Genomic DNA, 9,143 nt, shown 5'->3' on the forward strand with positions numbered 1-9,143 from the left:
AACTAGATTTTTGTTTGGTCTCTACTCATCACTGCAAGAAGTGTTGCCTGAATTTGAAATATTTTTTTTAATAAATCATGATCTCCCAGGGAACCCCTAGTGACCTCTTGCAGAACCCTAGGGTTCCATGGAACGCTGGTTGAGAAACCCTGTGCTAGATTAATAAAAGTTGTTAATCAGAAAAGGTGCTCCCTGATTTTTACTCTCTAACACAGCTCTCCCCTACGATTGTTACATTAGATTAGTAAGGGGGTTGCCAAACAGTAGATCAATCAATCTAAGGAGATGTCACAGCACAATAGTATGTGTTTTGACATATCTCTGAGAACATGAGATGTCTGTCCAGTGATGAATTTAAAAAATCTTCCTTTCTTTCCCAGCCCTTTCTACAAGTGGGCTAAAAATACCATGAAAAATTGGCTAATTACATTTGTTAATTATATATGGCTTTGATGGGTGAGCTAACAGATCTATTCATACAGGATTCACTAGAATGTTAAATTCCATTAACAGAATCACAAATCCAGGTGTCAGGCATTTACAAATTTATATAATGATGGGCAAAAGAGGTACAGATTCTCAACATACATTGTAGGAGGAAAGCCATATTAGTCTTTGACGGCTGAAACTCAGAAGGAGTTTGGTAGCACCTTTTTCAGCTAACAAATTTTATTAAACTATGTAAACTTGACACATTGCAATTGCTAATTGATGAGGTACTTGTAATCTGACTCGCATGAAACTGTACAATCACCCTCTTTAAATTGTACATCAGGTTAGCACTCCATGCATCTGATGAGGTGAGCTCATGAAAGTGTATGGTTTTCAGTAGAATTGGTTAGAAAAGGTACTACCAAACTCCTTCAGATTCTTGGAACTGAAATCATTTTTAGAAATTAAAAACAGATGAATTGTTTTCTTTGATATTAGGGCTTTGAGTAAAAATTTTTATGTTTTTGGTGTCACAAAGTATCAAAGATAATACTTTTATATATACCTCGAGCTTAATTCACATACCACATTAAACTGCAATGTGTATGGTTAGACTTAATGCTTTGTTTGAAGTTGATTGTGTGTATTCCACAAACCACTGCTTAAAACAATGTGAAAATCCAAAGCAGCTAAATTCTTCTTGGGCTTTTGTATCCATACCCTATGCTTATGCACTCCAATTCTCTTCCTTGAACAAGAACTTGTTATTAGAGATGAACCCTGCAAACATTATATGTTGCCTACAAGCCTGAACTGCAAACTTCTTTCAATTCTACAGTTTTAGTCTAGAGCCAACAGGCGTTGACGGAAAAGAGAGAATGGAAAGAATGAGAAAAATACATTTGAGACATTGTAACAATGGCTAACTGGATTTGTTTGATACATCTAAATTCCTCAAATTCCTCTGAGTATATTCTTATCATAAGTATAGTTGGGGTTTATGAAGACAACTTCCTAATAACAACACAATAGGTTTCCAGAAAGGTCAGAAGGATTTGAAAGAATTATAACCTTGCTGCCCTAAGATAATTTAACACAAATTTGTTAAATATTTTGTGACATGGAACCACAGAATTTGAGAATCCTGGTTTGAATAATGATATACAGGTAGTCCTTGTTTAGTGACCGTTTACAGTTACAATGTTGATGAAAAAGTAACTTTGCGACCTATCCTCACATTTAGGATCTTTGCAGATTTGTAAAGGAAAGGAAAGCTGAAGTAAGATCATAAGCACAGTTGTGGTTTCACTTAGCAACTGCTTTGCTTAACCGAGTTTCCAGGCCCAATTGTGGTTGTTAAATGAGGACTACCTGTAGTTAAATTAGGGTTTTGGAATCAGCTCTTGATACGCCATGCAAAGGCCAATCCCTCAGATTAAAACAAATTTATGCATTCTAGGCTTAGTGGGATATGTGAACTCTGCCACTATGGTTCTAAATTGATGTGTGAGGCTGCAATGACTAGTTCAACAATCCTGAGTTAATATTCCTGGCTTAACATCATGTGTTACCCCAGCCATTATGCCATTCAGAATGCTTTGCTACATATCCTTGCTCTGCAGGAAAAAGCTCTTAGGTGATTTTATAGAAATCAGAAATCATTCAAAGTTTGAGATGGATATGTCTCCAAGCTGTAAATGGTCTCTACATCAAAGCTCAGAAACATGTCAAGGGTCCTGTGCAGTTCACATAGGCCTTGAAAATAATGGCTTGGTGGTCTGGGAGGTCATTTGCTTCAGGTTACTAAGCTTCTACTGATACCTGATTTTATTGCCTTACTGAACCCTATTAAGGACCAATTGTATGTGTTCCTTCCAGCCTTGTTTTCTTGTACTGTATTCCTAGACTTGTAAATCCCCAGCATAAATATTATGTTCTGCACCAGACACAACATTTGAAAACAGACTGCAAAAGTGGCCAGATTAATAACTAACAGGCAATAAAGGGAGTAACAAGAGAGCGGGACTATTCCCATTAGCTGTATAAAGTATACTTTCCCTCACTGATGAGCTATTATCTCAAAGGAAGATATCTTTTTACTTACATCGTTGTAAAACTCACCTGAAAACCAACATTCAGGTTTCAGAAACAAATTGGAAAAATATTATTTGAAAAAAAATCCAATATTTTAAGAGTTATGGTTGTAGCAACCCCAAAACTACTGTTACTCCTTCACATTTACTTAAACAAGCCATTCATTTCAAGCAGAATGGCAGTTTGCCGTTGGCAGTGTGAAACCAGTAAATGAGGCCAATTACTGCTTCCCAGTTGTTTCCCACAGTAAATGAAGAGGTAACTGGGAAAGAAGCACCATCACCAGTGTAGTGTGCTAACAACAGGAACTACTGGGACTGTGGAAGAACTCTGTTCATACAGAGAACCTTACCCCCAGTCTCCTAAACTCAGTGTGGCCATCTTTTAACTACAGGTAGGTCTCACTTAGCGACCGCCTTGTACAGCGACTGTTCACATTTATGATGGTGATGAAAAAGTAACTTTGCAACAAGTCCTTGTATTTACAACCTTTGCAGGTCTGTAAAGCAAAGGAAAGCTGAAGTAAGACTGTACAAGTCATAAGCACAGTCACAGTTTCACTTAGCAACCATTTCACTTAATGATCAAGTTGCGGGTCGCAATTGTGGTTACTAAACGAGGACTACCTGTATGTGTCTAAGAAATGTATACAAAAACCAAGAGAGAGACATGGTTGTCCCTATAACTGTGGTCAGCTGTAGGGGGAAATATAGTGTTGAGGGGTCAACTAACCAGGTAAAGAGAAGTGGGACAACTTATGTCTATTCTTTCTAGTTCCCTTCCTATCCAGAAGGTGTTTGGTTGCTGTACCAGCTTGCCTTCAGATCTGCTGGTGCTAATGCTGAACACCAGGTCAATCCAAAATAAAATATATCTCATTTAGGATCTAATTGTAGATGAAGGGGTTGAACTGATAACAGACCTGGGTTAATGAACTGGAAGGAGTTAGCCTCTCCCAGTTGTGTCCACCTGGGTACTTTGTTCATCACCAGCACACACCTGAAGGTCAGAGAAGGGGACTTGTTTTGGTCCATTGGGATTTTATCTCCATCTCCGGGTTCCCTTTCCAGTTGAATATCAATATTGAATGTGTCGGGTACTCAGGACAGATTGGGGATCTTGTTGGTGTACTGCTCACCATGCTGCCCATTAGTTTCCCTGCCTGTACTGATAGAGTGTAATGCTATGTGGGAATGAGGCAGGGCAAAGAGATGCAGGCAAGGGAATGGTCAGATAGAAGGCAGCTGAGCCCACAGCAGGAATGTGGGTGGAGCAAGAGGCTCAGATTAGTGTGTGGGAAGAGACCCTAAGAGGCTCAGAAGAGACCCTCCCTAGTTTTGGGGCTGTAAAGGGGATGTGGGGAGAGAAGTATTTTCAGACTTGCAAGACTCTGTTAATGTAGCTTTACAATAAATTAGAATCAGAATCTGGTCATGTTTCCTGTCTGGTATACCTCATAAGGCTGACATCAATCTTGCAAGTCTCCTACTCTCTTCCAAAGAGAGGAATTTTAGGAATGGCCTCCAGTCCCCAGAGGACTCCACCATCCACCAAGCCTCTATCACCAGCATTGTTGCAACACAAGCAGCAGGTAGATGCGCAGATGACCAACTTGCAGAATCCCATGATACAATTAATGCATCAGCTGGGGCAGAATTTGTCTCACCCCATGGCAGCATGACAACTTGCTGCTCAGCCAGTGCTCCTGTGTTTCCATGGGAGCTTGCAGAGAAGTTTGAAGGGGACCAGGATCAGTTCTGGACATTCACAGCTCAATGTGAAATGTTTATGGCAGGCAGACTGGTGGAGTTTCCCGCTAATCACACCAAAGTGACTTTTGTGCTACGTTTGCTGAAGGAAGCAGTAGCTAAGTGGGCAATACCATTCATTGAGGGGAACGATCCAGTGCTGGACAACTATCAGGACTTCATGCAGAACCTCAGAGGACACTTTGGGGGTCCCATACAGCACATCACTACTAGTCTAGAGATCCAAAAGCTCAATCAGGGACAGGAAGGTCATATATTTCAGACTTTAAATTACTTGCTGGAGATGTAGGGTGGAATGACTTAGCCTTGATTAACCAGTTCAGAGAAGGGCTGGATGAAGATACGAGAGATTTGCTGGTGAATCAATAATAACAGACACCCGACTGGAGGAGTTCAGGCAGAGAAGGAATGATAGGGGGCAGGGAAATTGACCCAACTCCTTTCACATCAGGTATACAGGACATGGGGCGGGGGCAACAGCTTCCTGATTGGGGTGTAGCAGTCTTTAGGGGCAGCTGGGTTGCAGGACGCCTTGTGTGATCTTGGGGAGTTACCAACAGAAGAAGGACTGACATCGCTGCAGTTCATTCTCACAACCTGCAATCAGTTTCCCCTGTGAACTCAGGAGGGGAGTCTGAGTCTGAAGGGAAGGGTGATGTAATGATATGTGGGAATGATCTTGGAAGACAGGGCAAAGAGATGCAGCCAAAGCAACCTTGTAAGGCTGACACAGAGTTGGCCTGAGACTTGGTGTTGAGGACTCTCAGGCTGATTGTCTTGGTGGACTTGAATATACATGCACATGCTTGTTCTGGAGTACCCCAGGATTTCATGGCTACCATGACAACCCTGGGACTGTCCCAACATGTCATTGACCCAATATGTATTGCATGACATACTCAAAATGTGGTTTTCTCAGCTGGTCCAGAAAAAGATTATCTGTAATGGTCAACCCCTGTGTCACAGTCAGATCATTTCCTGGTGAAGTTTAGATTATCAGCAGATTTTTTCCTCTGCAAGGGTGGGGGTTTGATTGAGATGCTCCATCTCCAGAGGCTAATGGATTCTTCTATTCTGTTCAAAATTCTGGGGGAATTTTCTGCTGGTATGGCTGGCGCTCCTGTTAATGCCCTGGTTGCTCTGTGGAATATAGTTATCCTGGGTGGTTGAAAGAATGGTTCCTAAGCACCCTGTCCCTGCTTGCAAACTCCAAGCAGCACCTTGGTAAACATCTGAACTGTGGATTATGAAGCAAGTGGGGTGAAGGATAGAATGGAAGTGGAGGAAAACTTGTGCAGAATGTTATTGAACCCAGCTTAGAACCCACTATCAGGCCTTCTCTGCCTCCATTGCATCTTCCCTGTGTCACCCAATGGAGCTTTTCTGAGTAGTGAGGGGCCTGCTGCAGTCTGGCCCAAAGAAAGAGGTTGTTGTACTCTCAGTAGTCCACTGTGAAAAATTTGTGAAACACTTTGAAGATAAAGTTGCTCAGGACAACTTTGTCTCTGCAGGTCATGCAGTTCCAGAAATGGAAGTGTTCAGAGCACTGTCCTGTCCCATTTTATGGGATGAGTTTCAGCAGTTGAGGCCTGAGGAGATGGACAAGGTACTTTCTACCACGTGTGTGTTCATCACTTGCCCTTCTTGGCTAATCAAGTCTAGTAGGAAGGGGCTAACCAGCTGGGACCAGGAGGCTGTAAATACCTTACTGAGATAGGAAGCAGCTCCAGCCTCTTGAAAAGAGGCAGAAATCAGGCCTCTCCTAAAGAAGCCAACTTGATCCAGAAGATGAAATAACTATAGGCCAGTGGCCAATATCTCCGTCCTAGGCTAGGTGCTTGAGCAAGTGGTAGCTGATCAACTCCAGGTTCTTTTGGATGAAATGTATCTTCTAGATCAGTGTTTCTCAACCTTGGCAACTTTAAAATGTGTGGACTTCAACTCCCAGAATTCCCCAGCCAGCATGCTGACTGGAGAATTCTGGGAGTTGAAGTCCACACATCTTAAAGTTGTCAAGGTTGAGAAACACTGTTCTAGATCCTTTTCAAACCAATTACAGGCCTCACTATGAACAAAAACTGCCTTGGTCACCCTATGGAATGGCCTGTACTGAGAAAGAGAAGAGGGAGTGTGACCCTATTGGGCTTCCTGGGCCTCTTAGCAGCTTTCAATACCATTGGCCATGGTATCATTTTGGATAAGCTATCAGAGATGGGATAAGAGGGTACTGAACTATGATGGTTCCATTCCAACTTGGATGGGGATTTCCAGAAGGTGGTGGGGGATTACTCTTCTGCCTCATGGGAATTGGGTTATTGGAGTCCTTCAGGGCTCCATTTTATCTCTTATGCTCTTTAATATCTATATGAAACCACTGGGAGAAGTCATCCAAGGATGTGGGTTGAAATGCCATCAATATGAAGATGACACCCATCTCTACCTCTCCTTTTCATCTAAGACAGGTGAGATGGTTGGTGTTCTGAACCAGTGCTTAGGCAGGGTAATGGACTGGATGAGGGCCAATAACAGAGGCTTAATCCAGACAAGATGGAGATACTTTCTGTGGATGGCACATCTGTCCAGCAGATTGATGTTCTGCCTGTCTGGAGGGTTCTGCATTCACCCTAAAGGAGTAGGTCCACAGTTTCGGGATGTATTTAGATCCATCACCACAGGCCCAGGTGGCTTTGGTGACCCAGAGTGCTTTTTAACATCTTTGGCTGATTTATCAGCTGCAACCACAAGAGTTATTCATGCTCTGATAACCTCCCTTGGATTGTTGCAATGTGTTATACATGGGGCTGCCTTTAAAAACGGTCCAGAAACTTCAGTTAGTTCAAAACAGAGCTCACTGGGGCTGATCGACACAACCACATTATGCTAATTTTTTGCCAACAATACTGGGTGCTGGTCTATTTCTGGACCCATTTCAGTGCTGGTTTTGACCTTTAAAGTCCTAAATGGCTTAGGACTAGGTTACCTTCTTCCATATGTACCTACATGGACCTTAAGATCGTCTAATGAGGATCCCCTTCAGGTTCCATCACTAAAGGAGATAAGGTGGGCCTCTACAAGGGAGAGAGCTTTTTCTGTAGTGGCACCACATTTATAGAACTCCCTCCCTAGAGAGGCTCAACTGGCTCCCCCATTAGTATCATTTTGGCACCAGATAACAGTCTTTTTATTTTCTCAGGATCTTAAATTGAGGTTTAACTGTATTTTAATTTTACCAAAGACCACTCAAAGATGGAAAGATCCACAAATACATACAGTGGAGGAATGGATTATTAAATTAATGGATTTGGCTCAAATGGCGAAGTTAACAGCTTTAATAAGAGATAACACTGTTTCTAAATTTGTCTCCTTATGGCAACCTCTTTTAGATTACGTGCTTGTGCAGGGAAAAAATGAGGTTTTGACTGTGGGTTTTAATGATTAGATAGATTGTGTTGATAGAAATAATGTGAACTTGGATTAATTAGCAGTAAGAGATTTTTTTTTCCAGCTTGTATTTATATCTGTATTGGAGACAGTTGGAAGTAATTTTCTGTTTCAATTTTCTATCTACTTTCACTACTATAGTTTTTCTTTTTTCTTTTAGTTCTATTTTCTATCCTTGCTGTACTCTTTGTTTTGCATTTTAACTGTACTTTGAAATATAATATAATAAAGTTCTTATTTAATTTTTTTTTTTATCAAAAACCACCATGTTGCTCCCTAGTTTATATGGTGTTTTTGTTTTATATTTTATTGGATTTTATCCATATGCTTTTATTCAAATTGTATTTTCAATGTGTTTTACTGTAAATCACCCAGAGAGCTTCAGCTACTGGACAGTTTACAAAATATAAACAAATAAATGGTGTCTGTTTCTTCCTCTTTCCTGGTGACCACGCTTAAAATAGCTGGGAAGGAAGATAAGTACCACTAGGGAGTGAATGGCAGATATTTGACAGCAAGCATTTTAAATTCTGATGCAAGGAAGCATATGGAAAATGTGCAAAATGATTAAAATAATTAAGGAAATGAATTATTAAAAATGTTATATTATTGATCTAGAGTGTAATGCAACAGATTCCTGTTTAATTAAAATTTTGAAATACAGTTTTATGTATTTAGCTAGTGTAATCACTAACTAGAAGAGGTAACTGAACCTTATCAACAGAAGACAGTTCAGAACTAATTCAGATATATACCATATTGGATTTCTACAGTCGTTCTTTAATTCATTTACAAATAAGTCCAGTAATGCTTAAAAAGAGACTATTGCTTATCCACAGGATTCTATAGATATTCAGTAGTATTTGCGGGTGAATGTCAAATATGTATTTGGCTTCCCTTTCATTTTACATATTACATGCATTCTGTGCAATGTAAAATTCAATAAACTGGCACCTACTTGGTCTTGAGAGCAAAAGAGGACAACTCTTAGACTTTCTTTATAAAAAAACCCCTCTCAAACAGCAAAAAACAACTCCTAAAGGTACTTATTTCCTGGGACAGCAAGCTAAAATGTGAAAACAATGATACTGTCTAAACATTCTCTCTTATTGGATTAATACTGCTCTAAATTTGACCTGGATGTTACCTAATGCTATTATACATACAATGAAATCTCTATTATATATTCCCAGGATGCCTTTCCCCAGCACAGTCATGCAGTGTCAAATAGCAAACATTCTTTATCTTATCTGCACAATATTAACAATATTAGTTTAATATTTCTTAGAGACCTGCTCCTTAAGATCTGGTGCCAATGACATCCATTTACCATACAGGGAGATATTATCCCCAGTAGGTCACAAACCTGAAAGACCTGCCCTCTCCCACTCGAGCAAATCTTCACAA

Source organism: Python bivittatus, unplaced genomic scaffold (assembly GCF_059951505.1).
Source record: "Python bivittatus isolate LINGU-HERP-01145 unplaced genomic scaffold, Pbiv_v1 ctg000480_np1212, whole genome shotgun sequence".
NCBI classification, from domain to species: Eukaryota; Metazoa; Chordata; class Lepidosauria; order Squamata; family Pythonidae; genus Python; species Python bivittatus.